Source organism: Chrysemys picta, chromosome 3 (genome assembly GCF_011386835.1).
Source record: "Chrysemys picta bellii isolate R12L10 chromosome 3, ASM1138683v2, whole genome shotgun sequence".
NCBI lineage: Eukaryota > Metazoa > Chordata > Testudines > Emydidae > Chrysemys > Chrysemys picta.
In genome coordinates this window covers 43,185,393-43,205,915 of record NC_088793.1, presented here as the reverse complement: position 1 = coordinate 43,205,915, position 20,523 = coordinate 43,185,393, and the positions used below count along the sequence as shown (strand labels likewise).

The 20,523-nt window shown below is 39.3% G+C and overlaps 1 long non-coding RNA gene across 1 annotated transcript in view; it reads right to left on the bottom strand.

Moving 5' to 3' along the window:
• The window catches only part of LOC135982624 (uncharacterized), an 87,850-nt gene that overhangs the window by 19,536 nt on the left and 47,791 nt on the right, over window positions 1-20,523 (bottom strand). Inside the window, exon 5 of the long non-coding RNA XR_010600075.1 lies at window positions 168-20,144. This is a non-coding gene — a long non-coding RNA (uncharacterized LOC135982624). The remainder of the gene's footprint in view (window positions 1-167; window positions 20,145-20,523) is intronic.

Sequence of the window (20,523 nt, the reverse complement as noted above, 5' to 3'; positions counted from 1 at the left end):
CACTCTGAATACAAAAGTAAGGATTCTTAGTAACATCCTCCTTGTTTTAGGAGCATGTAGTTAATGACTTGAGCCAGACATTCTTAGAAGCCCTACCTGATTTGACAAGAGATAAAAAAGGAAATATTGTATAAGAAGCAAAGAACACTCTAGCTCAGCTTTCTCACCTTGTGGCATGAAGTTAAGACACAGCTCCAAGTCTCCTCCCTCTTCTCCACTATTGAAATTGAGCAGAGGATTGAGAGCTGGTGAGTGTCACGGGTTTCCGCAGGCAAGAGAGGTGGCCTGGTGGACCGTGCACAAGTGGATGAACCAGGTCTCAGTGTTTTAATGCTGACTCTGACATTGGCTCCATCTGTGGCCTTGGAGAACTCGTTTAATCTGTCTGTAAAATGTAGAAAGTAATGTTTATTTGTCTACCTCTCAGAGGTGTTGCGAGGATTAATTGGTTAGGGCTAGACTGCAGCAGCAGTTAAGCCACAGCTTTGAACAAAGAGGAGGGACATTTTGTCTCATGCAGGCACAACTGCTTCTAGTGTTCCTCCTTGTGCCAGTGGGCTGAGGAATTTCAGAAGAAGATGGATAACTAGTAGTCCCCTCCCTAAGAAATGCTAGAAGTTAGGTAGTCAGACAACAGAGCATTAGGGGCAATGAACTGGCCAAGTGCCAGTAACTTCTCTTACTTTCTACCTGTTAGCAGGCAAATAGCATGTGGTAAGTTTTACCTTTTTACATTTTTGTTAACTAATAATTTTTAAAGTACGTTTTACTATATTTGATATAGACAGACCTAATTTTGATTCTTCAGAAGAAATGCACAATGCCAGAGTTTTCCTTCAAAGACTCAAAATCATCAATGGGATTGATGCACTTAAAGAGAGAGGAAAAAAGATACCTACACTACATAGGTAAATTCAATTTCCTACCCTTCTGCAAAAGTGAGTGATCTAAGGCCTCAATCTGAGCTCATGCATAACTTTACACACTTGCGTAATCCCCCTGAACTATAACTGAGAATATACACATGGATAATTAGGAATACTCACATGCCCGTAATGGCTTTTTCCAAGTTCTTAGTGTTGATTTTTAACAGTTTCTTCAGTGGAAAAGCAAAGAGGAGGAAGGAGAGCAGGGTACTATTTTCCAGCTGTGCTACTCTTTCTGTGATTGAGAATCAGCAGAATGTTGATATAAATGCAGTGTTTTTTGCATGGTGTCCCAGTACAATTGTGTTCATGTTGGTTCTACATTCCTGATACCTCACTCTTTTATTGCAAATGCAGAAAACAGCCTTCAGTGGAACTGTTGTGATAACCTAATGGAGATTTTGGCTTTGTGGGAAATTTGCGTCAGCCATTATATGTTCTAAAGTTTTCACCTCCTCTAGCAATTACAGTAACACATTCTCTTCCCATGAGCTCCATTTCATATTCTTTAACTTTACATGCAGTGAATGAGATAAATGTAGAAAATTTAGATGATGAATTATCATTAGAATGTCTGCTTCTGGATGCAACAGCCTGTACATGTGATATACATATATTTTAGTTTTTAATATCTCTATAGTCAACCTCCTTGATAATGCTACATTTATAACTCTTGATAGCCTTTTCAAAAATTGGTCTGTTGATGGTGGGGAAATGGGCAGGTTTTCATTCGTGCTATTCAACTGTATGACTGATTGCTAATACTGGCATTACACTGTACTTCCACAGTTGTTATTTTGAGGAACAATGGGACAGAGAGATGAGACTTTATTGAGATATAATGTAGAGCACACAGAAAAAAGATGTGTGAAATGTGGAATTACAAGGTTATTAAGGGAGCAGCTGTGGTTGATGAGGCAGTTTCAGCTTTGTTGCTGAAATAGCAGCGACAGCATGTTGTGCAGAAGAAATATATATATCCAGTGTGCCTAGACAGAAATGCCAAACCAACATTTTTTTCCTTTTGTCAAAGTCACGGGGCTAGTTGCACTTGAGTCCCTTCTATTATCATGCTGAGTGAACCCCTTCAGGTGTTAGACCTCTTGTCCTTACCTGTCTCAGGATAAACTTTCTCAGTTCTTCCACTCTTACACTGGGACCCAGGTCAATAATCTGCTTGTACAAATGGCTTAATGTCCTACAGGTTCCTACATTTCCTCTAGTCAGGAACTTGTGATATTGACCAACAGATTTCTTAAAACACAGTAGTTTTATTTATAGCTGGAACAAGGCATCAGAGAAAAAGGGTTTTCTAACAACAAACAGCCTGCAGGCATATTTTGTCTCTCCTTCTCTTATGCTTCACTACAAGCTAAGTTAGATAGGCTTTCCTATTAAATTCAGGAACAGAACTGAGCCAAATCACGTTTTCTTACGCAGTCAAGAGCCTCCTGTGTCCCATCCTTGTCAGAATTACCTGTTTTTCTTTTTACCCAGCTTGTCTGTTGAAATTTGGCTTTGTTTTCCTTGGGGTATCTGAGCCCATTTACCATATTGTTCAATCATTTCTTTGCTTCAGGGACCAGGTGTGAAGTTTCAGGGTGCCTGAGTCTGTTTTCCCTGGTCTGATGGAGCATTCTGCTGGGCCTATCCAAGAGAATGTCCCCATGATGGCGGCTCTATTGTATCAGAAGCTAGACCCACTCAGTCTTAATGTATTGTAATTAGAGCTGGTCAGGAATTTTTTCATTAAATGTTTTTCACTGTAAAATGTCAATTTGTGAAAAATAGAACTTCCTGTGGAAACATGTCAGTTTCAGCACATTTTTCATTTAGGGAAAATATGGAAAAAAAGTGTCAGAATTAAATGTTTCAGCTTTTTAGTTTGAAACACCTTCTTCTTTTGATATTTGTTATTTTATTTTTTAAAATAAATAAAAAGGTTAAAATAAAAAATGAAACATTTTGAATTTGTTGAAATGAAATGTTTTAATTGACCATATGCTTTTTTTCTGGATTTTTGGTTCATAAAAAAATTGAGGATTTTGGCTTTTCATCCCAATATGGGATGGGAATTATTTTTTGAAATCTCAACATTTTTCAAGGGATGGGAAATCTGTTTCCCAGCCAGCTCTAATTATAATCATTGTCTTGATAGTTGAGTATCCCCTTTAGGTGAGAGTGATGAAATCTGAGTATATGGGGTTCCCTTTGGATGTGTCTTCATTAAGGGGAAAAAGATGTGTTCTTAACTCATGCTAGTAACATCCCAGTAAAATCCTAGTAAAGGAATGCAGCTTGTAGTTTTCACACAGTTAAGCAAGTTGTGGTAAAGACTATGGGAGAGCTTAGGATTTATTCATGTTAAACTTCCATCTGCCTTCTCTTTCATTACAATTTTATTATATGTTAGCTATCATGTTTCAGCTAACATGAGTTAAGAATACACCTTTTTTCCTTGAGAAGACAAGGCCTTTTTAGTGTAATATACTATCTTAGAAGTCAAGCACATATATCACATTTTGGGATATGGATCTAATATGCAGTTACTGCAGGCATTTACTGTCATATTTTATCATACCTTTCCCTTCTAGTAAGGGGGGGGGGCAAAGGAGAATAGTGGGGGCAGAGAAAGCCAATGACCCTAGACCCAACCCATTCCCAAATGCAAATATGCAGTTTCAGGTAAAACTGTAAGTAAGTCCTTGGAAAACCATAAGTATTATTTCCCTGGTCCTTTATCAGCCCTTAATGTAGCCAGCTGTGGAAGCAGCTCACATGTATATGGCTGCAGTCTCAGACAGAAGCCGAGCATTCTACGTTTCTCTCAGAGTGCTCACTGTGAAAGCACATGTCACAGGACTAGTGAGCCAAGAAAATGCTACCCCATTCCACCAGAAGAACCCTTCTGGCCAGTTGGGAAATGGGAAGTCACCACAGGAAGAGGAGGTACTTAACAAACAGAGAAAAAACAAAAAAGAAACAGAAAGCAAATAAAATCACACAGACAGCAAACAATATGACAAAGAGAATAAAAAACGCTGGGTAAGGAAACGTCACAGAAGAAACAGCAGCAATTGTGCCCAGGCATTGCATCCACCAATTCAACATAAGTGGGCTCCAACAAAAAGGTTAGGAACCACTATGTTAAGGCTACGTGACTTGGCAATCAATCCAGCTTGTCAATTGTGCAATGGACTGAATGGACAAGCTTGACATCAAACTGAATATTCATTGAAGAGAGAACTAGGATACTGCAGGTACATTTGTTAAGGCAGCAGAAAAAGTGCAGAGCCCAAAATCCCAACCTATCTGCTTCTCATATGCAAGTTCCCAGACAACAGATGAAAACTGAATAGGTGGTTCATTGTTTTCTGTAATAAATTTCAGGACACAGAACCATAATATTAGACTCAACCATTGATGCTATGAAGACATATTCCAATTTTAACATGGCACCACATTTATTTTTTTCCACATACCAAATTGTGTGACATCAGCTTTTACATCATTGCTACTCTTTTTAGTTTTTATTCTTTATTTTTATTAGCATCTTAGTGTGACCTATATACAACCACCCACTTGTCACCCCAGTATAAAGCAAATGTGACTGCATAGCAAATTAGTTACCCAAAGTAAAATGTTACTTTTTGTTGCAACAGAGTGTACGTTTCTGGAATAAGTTGGGGTCGAGCAGAGACGGTCCAGAAGATGGGTGAAGATATAGCTGTTGGGTCTGCAAATATCCACATCCACAGGACCTGGAGCACACTTGCTATTGAGATTTTACATTATACAGCAACCATGGAGTGACTATTGAGATTCCCTATGCACAGGTTGTTTACTTGGGATTTTTGCAAGTATCAGAAATTAGGCACATTTTTTCTCACCCCTTCTCCTCCCCTTTCCCCCTCCCCCGGGAGGAAAGAGTAACTAGATCAGTTTTAGGATATGTGAATCTTCCTTTCTTATAAGGCTAGTGGTTTACTTGCTATGCAACTCTTAGTGTCTAATAGTAGCCGTTAATTTCTGGCCATACTTGTTGGCAGGCAGTTACACCATTTGAAAATTAAAAATACCCAAATATGTTTCAAAGCATTTTCTGTAAAGGAAAACATTTATTTTTATATTCTGTGAAAAAGCCAGCATTTCTATCTTAAAAACTGTTCAGTTCAGCAAGATACTTAAACCCATGCCCAACTTCAATCATGTGAATAGTTCCATTGACTTCAGACGGCCCAAATGCATAACGTGGATTTAAAAAAAAAATTGTCTAGGAGACAGAAAGCAAAGTGTAGGATGAAATGGTTAATTTACATCCCAGGAAAAGGTAAATAACCTCAGAATTAATAGTAGGTCTATATTATTTAATATACTTATTAATGCTCTAGATCCCAACCCCTGCTACCTATGAATCACTCTCGATTGCAGCCTGACTTACCAACAACATTTAAAGAAGGTGAGCCATAAAACATAGAGTTACATCAATATCATCCAATATCTAGCAGGTTCTAGCTGTGGTTGTGATGCTCAAATGCTATTAATGGCAACAGTGGCTTTAGTTTATTCCATGACCGAGTATTGCACAACTATCTGGGGAAGACACTTGCACACACACCTCATCAATATCCAGCTAAATGCAGCTATGAGATTTGTAACTGGCACCCTGGTGTCCACTCCGCTGTGTTGGCTTCCAGTCCTCACAAATATACTTCCTCCAACCATCCATTGAGAGATGGCTACATTGCACAGGTATAAGAAATCTCTCACTAAGCAAAAGCTCCTGCTCCGTGACACCCTTGTCTGCTTACCTTACATCTGCTTTAAGTCCTGCCAACCAATCTTCTGTCATTTAACTTCAACCAAGAAGATACTGAGCGGATGCAATGGGCAGGCTCTAATTTAAACAACAAGAATCTTATACATGATCCCAGTGTCAAACCACCTGGTTTCTTGCTCCTTTGAAGACAGTGGACAACTATCAACTTGTCATAACTATAAAGGGAAGGGTGTAACAGCTGTCCTGTGTACAGTACTATAAAATCCCTCCTGGCCAGAGACTCCAAAATCCTTTGCCCTGTAAAGGGTTAAGAAGCTCAGGTAACCTGGCTGGCATCTGACCTAAAGGACCAATAAGGGGACAAGATACTTTCAAATCTTGGGGGGGGAAGGCTTTTGTTTGTGCTCTTTGTTTTGGGTGTTCGTTCGCTCTCGGGACTGAGAGGGACCAGACATCAATCCAGGTTCTCCACATCTTTCTAAACAAGTCTCTCCTATTTCAAACTTGTAAGTAAATAGCCAGGCAAAGCGTGTTAGTTTTCCTTTGTTTTCTCAACTTGTAAATGTACCTTTTACTAGAGTGTTTATCTTTGTTTGCTGTACTTTAAACCTACGACTAGAGGGGAGTCCTTTGAGCTCTTTAAGTTTAATTACCCTGTAAAGTTATTTTCCATACTGATTTTACAGAAATGATTTTTACCTTTTTCTTTAATTAAAAACCTTCTTTTTAAGAACCTGATTGATTTTTTTCCTTGTTTTAGATCCAAGGGGGTTGGATCTGTATTCACCAGGAGTTGGTGGGAGAAAGAAGGGGGAATGTTTAATTTCTCCTTGTTTTAAGATCCCAGGGGGGTTGGAACTGTATTCACCAGGAGTTGGTGGGAGGAAGGAGGGGAATGGTAAATTTCTCCTTGTTTTAAGATCCAAGGGGTTTGGATCTGTATTCACCAGGGAATTGGTGAAAGGTGTCTCAAGGCTTCCCAGGGAAGGAATCTACTGGGATGGTGGCAGCGAACCAGAGCTAAGCTGGTAGTTAAGCTTAAAAGTTTTCATGCAGACCCCTACATTTGTACCCTAAAGTTCAAAGTGGGAATACAGCCTTAACACAACTGTATTAGGACATTACATGAAAGATGGGTGCACGCATCTCATGCTAAAATGGAGAGTCAATGATTCACCACAGTGCAAAGGCAGAGACCTCCAGATCATCAAACATATTGTGAACAAGTAACCCATCTTTTCATTTCCTGGAGGGATAGCAAAGATGCACTCTTCATCTCCTAAAGCCCTTTAATGGATTTCAGACCTTTCTATTAACTTGTAAATGTTGCCATTTCCATACCAAAGAAGAATAATTTCTAGATGGAAGTGGGAGGAGGAAGCAAGAGGTAGCAACATTTGCACATGTGTGATGCGGTGTCCACCCCATACCAGCTTTGAAAGGGTTAATAAGGCTGAGGAGAGGGCCAATTAACTTGAAAGTCTGCACCTGAGGGAGAGCCAAGGATGGAAAGGCTGATTGGAGATGGAAATTCCTGAGAAGGAATGTGCAGAAAGGAAGGAATAAATCCAGGAAGCTGGCAGCAGAAAGGGGCTGCAGGGGAAGTAGTCTTCAGCCAGTCCCTGGGAGAAGGGAGGTGTGTTTGAGGCTGTGGAGTTCAGTAGTCTGCAGTTATTCCCAGGGATGAGGGAGGAGTCTGAGCTGATACACCCAGAAAGTGGGGAGCCAGAAGCTGTAGTAAAAAGTCCAAGGAAAGAACAACTGAGTCCAAGGGAAAGCAAGCCACGGTTGCCAGGTACATGGTTCCTGGACTGGAACCTGAAGTAATGCGTGGGTCTAGGTTCCCCCACCAGCCACTGGGGAAGTGGCACAGACCAGGCAGTGGTGCTCAAACTGCCTAATATGGTTGTCCAGTGGGCCTTTGGTACCCCGGAGGGGAGGACTCTTGTGACCTGCCAGAGGGCTTCAGACCTGTGAAGAGCTTATCCTCAGAGCCCTAGTGGTGCCCTAGTGGTGAGTGGACCCCATGCTGACATAAAGATATTTAGGTTAGTCAAGACCACAGAGGACTGTGAGGAACTTCAGAGAAACCTAAATAATCTAGGTGAATGGGCAACATAATGACAAATGAAATTCAATGTCAATAAATATAAAGTACTGCATACTGGAAGAAAAAGATTTAACTACTTGTATACCTATTAGGGTTCTAAATTAACTGTATCAATTGAAGAAAGGAATCTAGGCATAATTGTACATGGCCCATTGAAGACATCTACTCAATATGCAGCTCCATTCAAAAAGCATAGATGTTAGCATCCATACAGAATGGGATGGGGAATAATATGAATAATATTATAATGCCTTTATATAACAGCCTCCACTGGAATCTTGTTTGCAGTACTGCAGTACTCCACCTCAAAAAGGATTGTGCAGAACAAGAAGGGGGGCTTAGAGAAGATCAAGGACCTAGAAAAACTCTGATAGGAAGAGAGATTGTAAATATTGAGATTGTTTTTCTCAGAAAGGGGATATGATTAAAGTATATAAAATAATGGATGGTACAGAGAAAGCATAGTAGGAACTTCTGTTCTCCCTGTATTTTAAAAAAAGGAACAAAGGGACAGTCATTGCAACCAATAATATAATAATAAATCATGCCTAGCTCTCATATAGCTTTTTTCATAAGCAGATCTCCAAGTGCATCACAAAGGAGATCAATATCATTATCCCAATTTTACAGATGGGAAACTGAAGCACGGAGAGTGGAGGTGACTTGCCCTATGTCACCCAGTAGGTTAGTGGCACAGCCAAGCTTAAAATCAAGGTCTCCTGAGTGCCAGTTTCATGCTCCAACCATTAGGCAACACTGCCTCCTGTTTCACACACTGTGTAATGAAACTGAGCAATTCATTGGCACAAGAAGACATAATGCTGAGTAAGAGCAAAGTTCAAGAGGGGTGTGGACATTAATATAGATACTAAGAACATACAGAGTTATTATCATTAATGACAAACAATTTTGGAAGAGGTATTAAATCTCATGCTTTAAAAGGCTTAAGTTTACCTCTAACAAATGAAGATCAGAATGAGATGTAATGGGGGGGGGAAGAGATATCCCCACATCTGCCAACTGCATAGTTCTTACATCTACCTTTGAAACAGCTGGTACTGGCCACTGTCAGAGACAAGCTACTGAACTAGATGAACCTTGGGTCTGATCCAATCTGTCAATTCCTATGTTCATACCATGAGACAAGTACCTAAAAGGAGGGATACTGAAAATTACCCAATCAGGATAATGATGTGGGATTCCTTCCTTTAGTATAAATGGCACATTCTGTACCCTCAGTTTCATTATTCTTTATGTGTAATGTAAATGCTTTTAAATAAGAAAGACGAGGGGAAGCCACATTTGTGTGGACTGGGGGTAATTAAGGGACTCAAATGAGTGATGTGCCTTGAAATAAAGTACGTTTGAGTGTTTATTGGATTGGCCTTGTAAATTGTAGAAGTGAGGATCAATTTTATTTCTCTCTCCCCCCCCCCCCCCCAAAAAAGAGTCACAATAGTGACTCAAAGGCAAGTTAGAAAAAGAGCACTACCACTATATTAGCCATTTGATTGAAAACACTGCACATATAAAGAATCCAAAACAGAACAGGCAGATGTCAGCCATAAAGATGCAATATTCATAAAAAAGGCCACATCAACAAAGCAGTAGCAATTTATGGGTCCATCCCACTCCTACAGAAGTCAGTTAGTATTTCCCGGTAGACTTTCGAGAGGAAGATGGTTGGATTCCAACTATCCAGTGTACAGGAAGCAAGAGAATGGTAAGTTTTTTTATCTCACATACAAAACAGATTTTAATATGTGACCTGTTTGTGAATAAATGTAGAGCTAAAATAAAGAAAAAATCATTGTGCTTTACCTTGTGATCATTTTGAAAAAGCACCCAAGTTAATTAAGTATGATGATGAAGATGAAATTTGCATGCACATGAAATAGATCTTGCCAAGAAAAAGGGAACAAACCGTTTTTTAAATGCCTAAGCTCTGATGTTGTGAATTTTTAAAATATATTTATTTGAAATTCTCAATATGTTGCTATTGCATTAAGGGAACAATAAAAGAGCTCTCTTGTAACTAATTCTTGTGGAAGTTAATAAAATACTATGTAGCCTAGCAGATCAAGTGTCTATAAAACATCTCAAGAGAGGCATGGTCAAATCCTATTCATGCTGTATTTATATGAACTCCTTTCTTTCAATGAATGATTCATTCCTGCTTTTTTTTTATAAAGGAAAATAAAATAAAAGTAAAATGTAGCATCTTCTCCAAACCACACTGTGCTAGTTCCTCTGGCCTCCTCTGCTCATCTTGTGCTGCTCCAGTGGTTCAAAAGGCTCAGAGCTTGGCTGCATCTCCCTAGCTCAGAATACCCCTGTCATGAGGGAGTCCTCAGTGGGTAAAGGGTCAGCCTAACTAACTCCTACAACATCCCCAGTTGTAGGTGGAACATTTCAGGGTGGAGTGGGGTGTGTGGTCACAATGAATTGTGCTATGGCAATTCTCAGCAGGTTGATGGAAACCAGCTGGTGCCTGATGCAAATCTGGTTTCCATATAAGGGAGTCATAAACAGCATTCCCATCTCAGTTGCATCCAGAGCAAGTTGGGAGCCACTGACAACCCATCGCTTCATATATGGTTTTCTTATACAGCCATGTTAGACAAAGAACCATTCTGCCAGACATATGTGATATATTTAAAAACTCACATAGGACCAAATTAGGCTTTAATGAAACCATTCAGACTACTAACCCTATCCTGAAACCATTGTTTCAGTAGCTCTCAAAGTGACATATTTCAACCCACAAGTTCCCTCCTTTGGGCCCTGGGGGGCACTGCTTTACCTTAAGCAATTTGAACTGGGTAGACTGCCCAATAGAAGGACTCCTTATTTTCCAATATATGCACCAAAAAAGGAAAATACAAAATCTTGGGCATAGCATTTTCATGATGCCAGACTGGTGGGTGATTAAAACTCACACAGGTCTTCCTCCTTCCAGATAAGTCAGGCACATCCTGAATATCTGCAAGAAGGTGGAGTAGCCCAATCAGCCACTCCAGGAAGACACTGTAATCTCAGCCTATTGCAAGGCACTGGGCCTCCTCCACACAAAATCATTTGAAGAACAGACCTACTCTGGAAAAAATTATCATGCAAAACTGGCACTTTCTTCCTCAGCATATCTGCTCTCTGTGTGCCTTTAAAGTCATATCTACTGGCTTTAGTGACAAAAATAAATATTCATTGCTTTTTATTCTTCTTAGCCCTGTAGAGCCAAAACAGCTGAGAAAGAGAGAGCTGGATTCTATTCCATCTTTTGCATCATCAACTAAATTGTTTGCTAAAGTTCCAACATGTTCAAAAGCTTTGAAAGCAAAAGAATTACACAGGTATCACTCAGGGCAGAATTTGGCCTTCAGAAATATTGTAATTGGTGTTCATGTATGATATGGAAAGAATCCAGCCTGTCTCTCAGAGCCCAGGGTGAGTTTGCAAGACTGGCAATTTGAAAAAATGTCTTTTTACTCTTCAATTGAGCACATTTGATATGGAAATCATTAAGAAAACAATGATGTAACCTCATGGTGTCATATTAATAGAGTCCCATAAGAGAGCAAAACAATTTGAGTTAAAGAAGAACCTAGAGATTGTTGGGTAGTGTGTATTGAGGGATATCTGTATATACAGAGTGAAGGGGCCCACCTCTAAAACTACCAGTTTCCACTGAAAGCTATGCAAACCAGGAACAAATTTAAATTTCACAATTAATCCCAGTTTCAGTGTGAACATTGTGCACAGCCCTAGCAATTATTGTGTCATTGTCAGACCGATGATCTGGGTAGCAAACATTTGAGATGATTATGTACAGTTAAATGTGATGACAGAAAACTTGTTAGAAGAAGGTAGATTCTGCTAGCAAGTAATTTAATATAAAAGATTACCATTCCCATAAAATGAACTAAATCAACTAGTTGATGTCAGCAGTTTCAGTATATCCATTATTGGCAGTGGCAAGCGTACCTAGAAAATCTGACTCATAGTATGACAGGATTAAACTGGTGAAACCAGTGGGAGACAGACAGACACACACACACACACGTGTAGGTACTGTGTGTGATAGAATATGAGGGATTTATACAAATTATCCAATAAGCAGTGATCATTATTCCCACAGTGCCATCTAATGGTAAACTGAGGAATCTACATAAATTAGTTGCAAATTGCAATGGATGTAACAACTATGTATAAGCAATTTGATCCCCTATTAAGATACAAAGAAAACACAAACATAATTAGCCAGATTGCTTTTCTTATTTTTTATAATTTTGTAAATTAATGTGTAGTATTTATTTCAGATTTTTGTACTCTATATAAAAACTGTTGAATGCCATAAAAAACAAATGCATGTGCCATTCCCAATCAAGAAATAAAGCCTTCTGTATTTAACACATCAAAAATCCAATACTGAATATTTCACATAGCATTCAACTGCAGAGCATGTATCTTAATTTTGTAACAATTATACATGTGTGTTCTCCCTGCTATCTCAAATATATTTGTTATATCTGTGGTCTGAATAATTACTTTGCTAAGTATTTTAAAATTTCCATTGTTCTGTTAATATATGATAAGCATCCTAGATTGGAAAAAATAATTTGATAAATCTGTTTGGGATTTCATGCAGCGTAATAGTGTAGCTGTATCAGATGTATCACTCCAAAGATAAATTTTCCTTCCTATTTGGGAGGCATTGCCTGTAGCTTGCTACTGTGTTCTATACTCCCACACAAACGTATTCACTCAGATATTTTAGTTTTTATTTTAATATACTGAAAAATTCCTACAAACAATGTGTAATTCTAAAATCAGTTTAATGGTAACAGGATTCATCAAACTGCTATAGCTGTTGAAGAGGATACAATTCTGAGGATATATTTGATTTCACAAGTAAAAATGACTGATATTTAAAACAGTTTTAAGCTATTAATACCATGCAGCCCAGCTGGATTAGTCACCAGGCACTGCACTCGAATCTAGCTTCAAAATTAGAAATAATATACTTGTGCTTTCCAAACTAAATAGGTATTAAATACCATGTTATAGGGCTTATTGGAGAAATGTTTTCACTTATGAAGTATTAATGAATAATTCTGAGGCACTTTTTATCCCAGTTGAGTCTTCAAAGCAGATTAGGAGAATACTTTCTTTTACTTGTGCTTAAATATCACTGGAAGAAAGGACAAATTGATGGCATCAGGCACCTGGAACTGTGACCCCTGCCCTTCCTAGAGGATAAAAACGAGCAGATAACATCTGGTACTTCTGATAACGCAGATCATCAACAACTCCTTTGGCAAGGGAAATCCACTGCCCACCTAAAATATGCAATAGCCTGAACAAACTAAAGAAACCATTGCTCTAGGGCAGCATTTCTCAAACACAGGTCTGCGGACCCCTGGGGGTTTGCGAAGGTACTCCAGGGGGTTGTGGACCCTGTTGATCAACTCCTCCCCCTCCCTCTCTCAACCTCTCCCTCTCCCTCCTAACACCTCTTGCACACTGGAGAACAGCTGTTCAGTGGCGTACAGGAGACACTGGGAAGGAGGGAGAGGAGCGGGTACAGGGTGTACTTGGGGGAGGGGGCAGGGAAGAGGAAGGGCAGGGATGGAGTGGGGGCAGGAAGAGCTGGGGCAGGGGTAAGGCCTTGGAGGAAGGGTTGGAATGGGGGCAGGGCCTGCAGCTGAGCAGGGGGCTTGAGGGTCTATGAAAAAAATTAAATCAAAATGGGGATCCTCAGGTTGCTAAAGTTTGAGAACTGCTGCTCTAGGCCAATCATTTCCCAAAACACTGCCCAGCATCAAATTCCCATTTTTAAAGCACATTAATTCAGAAGTCAGCACATCCCCCACTCCCCCAAAAAAACACTACAGTTTTCAGTGCCACTTGTTAGCTTCCACAATCTGTGATTCATCTCCGGCAGGCTTCAGACGAGGGCACCATTCGGAGACAACATTTGTTGTCCTGCTGAATGAACTCTTCTTTTTCCACAGATTGGTAGGGAAGTACTATTCTCATCCTGCTGGTCCTCCCTGTAACATTTCATAGTGTTCATGATCATATACTCCTATCCCACCTCTAAGAAGCTGCGGGGATGAACAGAAATGACTTGGGTCCTTCCTCCCAGACTCAACACAAGGAACTATCACAACTGTTCCTCCACTTCCAACACTCTCACCTGTGGAATCCCACGTGCCTCATTCTTCCCTCTCATCTTATTTTACAGTTGTGTGAGCTGTTGGGATAAGTGGTAAGGCAACTGAGTGTCCGCATTACACAGCGGGCATCCAGCTCCACATATCCTTTATATTAAACATAAACAGCACCATCTCCTAGATTTTTCAGCGCCTAGCCAAAACCAGTACTGGGATGAAGAGTAACTGCCTGAAGCCTAATCTAGGCAAGACTGAGTAATGCTGGTAGAATGGGGGAAGAATTTCAAAATAAAATACTTGTCTCCTCTATAACATCCCCCATTATCGAGGCATTTGCCCTCAAACTGTTGAGTTGGCCAACAGACTTGGGGGTCCTTTTACACTCAAATACAATTGGATGCCAAAATAGCCACCGTGGCAAAAACTGTCTACTAACATTGGTGCCTGTCCAGAAGCATCTCAGCAAAGATCCATGTGTTTCAGGCTTGATCATTGATATTTCTCAAAGGTCAGAATGAAGCCCCTGCTCTACATTAAGTCATAGTAATATTTTACACTTCACTTTGAAAAGGTAGATAGTCTAATTCTGTATTCTTGAAGCTTGTGTGTTTCTTGCTTTTACCTTTACTAGACGTGTGAATCAGTGGTCATATATTCTAGTATCAGTCAGTTTCACCACAATTTATCTTTTAAAACAGGGTATTTGAATGCATATGCAGCAGAGATTGTTGAAAAATGTGCTTCCACCTCCTAGTCATTTTCAGTATGTCTGTAGTGATTATCCAACAGTGTGTCTGCAATGAACCATCTTTTTCACTTTTATTTTCTATTATTAATACTTTGGAAGAAGCTTTGTGTCAGGATTTTTCCCCCCAAATGTCTGCACACAACCTTCAGTCATCCTTGCACCATTAGGATCTGAGGTTACTTATTGTGGCAGCTTCTCTTTCTCATTCTTGACTATACATATGTACACCCTTTATTCATCTAATGTATCTGTCCAGGCATTTATTATGTGCTCATTACCATACAAGCAGAGCACCTTAAAATTCTAAAAGAAACAAAAGAGATTTTCATTTCATTCTCTTTTCTCCCTTGCTGTGTATGTATGTGTATGTGTATATGAGTATGTTAATGTGTATATATGTATGTTCCTCTGAAATCCCATAATATCCTTCAACTCTGATAATTACATAACCCTCAGAAACTCTGTAATCCAAGAATATACAGTCTCCGCTAGATGCTTAAAGTTCTTATGACTTCTGCTACATAGTGGGTGTAGAATTACAGTGGGAGTGGCAGTGACTGCTACACCTAATGTGAGCATTCTAACCCATTGTTTTCAGTTGTTCATAACTTTCTGAACTGTTCATGTTTTGCACTGGAAATTTACAGGCTCAGTCTCTTCCTGCAGGTAATTTATTATCATTATTAGATACTTTATGTTGGTAGAAAGATTGAACATAAGCAGGTGCTCCTCTATCCTGAAATACAAAGAAAGTGAAAAAAGATTTTTTTTCCTATATAAAAATATTCTTTCAACCTCTTTAAGAACTGATCTACAGACAAAATGGTTGGATATTTTATGGAGCAAATAGACTAAACAGACTGCTATGCATCATATCAAGTGGACTTGAGGCAGATGTGAAACTTACAGGGGAGGCTTTTTTTTCCATTTGACCTTGTTCAAAGAGGGGCCAGTGATGGCTCCATTCTTTTCCAGAGCAGCAGGGATTTCCAGAAAGGTGCTTCTCAAAGCCTAATATCATCTCCTGAGCAGCAGGGATCTCTACTCCCTTTTTCAAGAATAAGGGCTCTTCAGGGGAGGTTGCAGACAGCCCAGTTCTTCCCTACTGCACAGCACAAGGATTCTTAGAGGAGTTCATTCACACCTGAAGCCTACTGATTTTCGGAGTGGTCAGGAACTGTCATCCCATGTAGTGGGATGATTGTCTAGCTTTGTTTTCATAAACCTGGTAACACAGATTGACACTTGGCTCTTCATTCTGACCTCCTACTCATTTCCCGTTTGTTGTTACTGCTATAGACAGAGCGAGGAGCAAGAGTATTGATATTTAACAACTGTGAAAAACAAAAGTCTAGTTACTTCAGTTCTACCTCAAAAATAGCATTTTCGTACTCAGTAGATCAACCACTTGTCTCTTCTCAGAATCATATCTGCTAACTTTACTGAAACATGTTAAGCTTTTTTTTTTTTTGTATTTTCAGCCTTGACACTCTGGAAGAATGAACTGGATTATTTTCTAGTTTATGTACCATCAACAGAATTATTAATTAGCTTCCACTGTCCAGGCTACCTATGCGATCCCCTTGAAGGCAATGGGGTTGCATTGGCTTAACAGAAGGCAACATTTGGCCTGCACAATTCATGGTATATTATTATTGGTGACACTTCACTAATTAGAAAGAAAGCACAGCTTGGATTTCAAACCCTAAAATGACTTCATGGGACTGGCGGTTTGGAACGCCCACATTTCACTTGTAAACTGAGTAAATTTGATGTGGAAATTGTTGTGACAATGAATATGAATAATAAGTATATCTTCTCTAATTACAAATTCTGATCTATGAAAGGTCATGAAATAGTGAGGTAGGACAGAGTGTGGGGGAGAAGGCTAGAGTTCCTGTAGTTTGCCTTTGACCTAAATCAAGCTGACAAATCAAGCTATTCTTTTCATCTTGTGGTGTTCTTGAGCAAAGGCTCCCAAACTATGTGGTAATTTTAGGAAAGGGATAGACAAGATATATCTACAAGGATCTGAAGCTCAGGCCTTTCACCTCATTTTCATTTGTGACTCAAATCAAATTTGAACCCAGGTCTCTACCTGCACTGACCCATTGTGCCATTAATATTTGACAAAGAGTGTTCTTACTGAATTTCTGAAATTAGAGTCTGATCCCGCTCATTTTAAAATCAATTGTGAAAGTTCCACTTACTCCCATGGGAAAAGGATCCGTATTTAAGTACTTATACAGCCCCCATCACTATAATATCTGACAATCTCACAATCTTTAATGTATTCATCCTCAGAACACCACGGTGAGGTAGGGAAGTGCTATTATCCCCATTTTACAGATGGGGACAAAGACAAATAGAGGATAAGTGACTTGCATAAGGCCAGACAGGAAGTTTGGGGTGGAGCAGGGAATTGAATCTAGCTCTCACCACTCCAAACCTGGCATCCAAATTGTTGGCCCATCCTTCCTCTCTGAAACTGGATTGATGTGCCCTGCCTCAGTTTTATCCCTGGACTCATGTCATTACTGAACTAATTAAATTGAACTCACATTAGAAATAAAAATGTTTTTATTAAGAACCTGCTAAAATATGAAAACATGCCACAAGAATAGTTAACATAATTCTTTAACTCTGACCTCCTCTATCAGAATCCCTGTACTATTGTACACCAGTATTTCTGAAAATTCTTCTACGTTTTCTTTATTTCATTAAGGTTGAAGATTGTTCTTTTGGAAAGACACTACATTTTGTTTGATAAGTATACCATGGTGGTTCATAGTTTGGGTGCAGAAATTTGTATGAAGAAGGCTTGGGGTTTTGAGAATAAAAGTCATGAAATATGCATCGTAGAAAAGAAGGTTTCAAAGTAGTGCAAAATTTGTATGCAAAATCCCCAGCTGAATATTTTAAGAGTCTAAGTCACATCCATAGTAATTCAGAGGGGCGAGATCAGAGAGGGGATATCGCAGATCACAAAGTCTTTTTCAGGTAGACTTTAGGGGGTTTATAAATCAGGAAATTAGTTAGGGAAGTAGATTGGACTGAAGAACTCATGGCTCTAAAGGTGGAGGATTCCTGGAATTACTTCAAGTCAAAGTTACAGAAACTATCAGAAGTCTGAATCCCAAGAAAGGGGGAAAAATTCATAGGCAGGAGTTGTAGACCAAACTGGATGAGCAAGCATCTCAGAGAGGTGATTAAGAAAAAGCAGAAAGCCTACAAGGAGTGGAAGATGGGAGGTATCAGCAAGGAAAGCTACCTTATTGCGGTTAGAACATGTAGGGATAAAGTGAGAAAGGCCAAAAGCCATGTAGAGTTGGACCTTGCAAAGGGAATTAAAACCAATAGTAAAAGGTTCTATAGAAGTGGGACCGCTAAACACTGAGGATGGAGTGGAGGTTAAGGATAATGAACAATGTAGAGAAAGCATATTTGTTTCTTTCATGACCTTGTTATGTTGGATATGAGCCCTTTTATTTGGGGGGGAAATTGCAATTTGAAACTACTTCTCCCAATTAATCAAACACAATCTTGATTGAATACCAGCTAACTCCCTCAAGCTGAATGAAAGCTTTCCCTTCAGAACCTGCTTCTTTTACAGATAAAAAGATTGTATTAATCTGGGCTGAATTGTCCACCTGACTTCTGAGTTTTACCAAGAGCTTGCTGGTTCTGCTGGGGAAAGTGAGTACTAAAACCTGTGAATTAGATCTGTGTCACTCTTGTCTGATGAAAAAGCAGCAAGAACACATCATGGGCATTACTGGAGTTGATTGACTGTGAATGCCTCACTGTTAGAGATGCAGTGGGGTGACTCATGCCAGCACACTAGCCCCATTTCTACTTTCTCCTGGCACTTACACTCAAGATGAAACACAGTCAAATCTAATTTTGGAATGAGACACATCCTATTTTTAAAGTCAACTGTAACCAACACAGCCACAGGCCCGGAATTCCTGATGCACCAAAGACCCAGGTAGGTGTCAATGAACCCAAAACACCATACAGTAAATTCAGAGGCCTCACACCTATGCTAATGTGAATATTTATTCCAGATTCTGATTCCTTTACCCATGTTGAATAGTCTAAGTTATACCAGTGGTTTCATTTATTTATTAACTTTTTTAATAACCAGGACCAAATTTCATAATTTTAACTGTGATATAGACCATTCAAAGCCTTAAAAAGAACTACTGTAAATCAGAGTAAATTAGGAGAGAAAAGCCTGAATCTGTGCCCACATAATTCTCTCCTGAAAAGGAAAGAGCCCACTTTTCGAGTCCAAATCTCTCCATGTGCAAAATGGGGATAATAAAAACCTACCTCACATGGGGATTAGGAAGCTTGAGTTATTAATATCTGGAAAGGAATCTGAATTCCTCAAGTGCAAGGTGCTATAGATGTGCAAAGTATTACAAATTATTTCATGATTTTACATAGATCCCTCATAACATTTGATAGTCTCAGATTTAAACATTTATTTCCTTCTCCAAAGTAATGGAAAAGGTTGTCAGACAACTAGACACCTTTAACTGAATGTGACCTGAATGAAAGATTTCAGCCTAACTTCCAAACTAATCACTATACCAAGAATGCCCTCGTTAAGGTTAATAATCAACTGCAGTTAATGTCAGATACTGATTTCTTATCTTCCTCTGTTCAATTAGATCACTGCATAGCATTTGACATTGTAAACAGGAATCCTCCTTGATGAGGTAAAGGCGTAGTTTAGCGCCCTGTAGAACAGCTTGAACTTGGTTCAGTTCCTGTGGCTAAATTTAAATCTGCCTCTTCACAGTAGCACTTTGGCAGGTCACAGGGCTATTTTGGGACCCCTGCTTTTCATCATCTATATGCTACCTATTTTATTAAAAAGACCTCAGTGTCTGTGCTATGGCGGGGACCCCTGAAAATGGTAATGTGGGGGGGGGGGAGATTATTGCTTCTTATTATGAAAAAGGTGCCTTTTAATGGTACTTCTTCCTCCTTTTTCTCCTCCTCCCACCTTGCCTTGTTTGTCTGGTCCATCTACCTCTTTCAACTCATAAGAAACATACAGTGCAAGCTCTCAGGGTCAGAAACTGTCCTTAGACTCTGTGTGTACATCACCTAGCAAATCTAAACATTGATTTCAATGCAAAATATTAATAATCAATCTGGTGAACCCTCCTGCTCCTAAATCTATTACTTGTATCCTCCAGTAGGGATATATCACTGACCACTCAACCAGGATGGTGATGGTAATTAGAGAGACTATAAAAATAAAAAACTCAGTAATAATGAGAGTTTTCAACTATCACTATATTGACTGGGTACATCACCTCAGGACGGGATGCAGAAATAAAGTTTATTGATACCATAAATGACTGTTTCTTGGAGTAGATAGTCCTGGAACCTACAAGAAAAGAGGCAGTTCTTAATTTAGTCCTAAGTAGAGCACAGGATCTGAGGAGAATATAGCTGAACCACTTGGTAATAGCAACCATAATATAATGCAGTGGAAAACACCAAAGACGCCCACCACAGTAGCATTTAATGTCAGAAAGGGGAATTACACAAAAGCCAGGAAGCTAAACAGATGTTCAAAGGTACAATCCCAAAAGTGAAATACCTGTAAGCTGCATAGAAACTTTTTTAAAAAACACAATAATAGAGGCTCAAATTAAATGTATATCCCAAATTAAAAAACATAGTAAGAGGACTAAAAAATTGCGACTGTGGCTAAACAACAAAACAAAATAAATGGCTAGAGGCAAAAAGGCAAAATCCTTTAA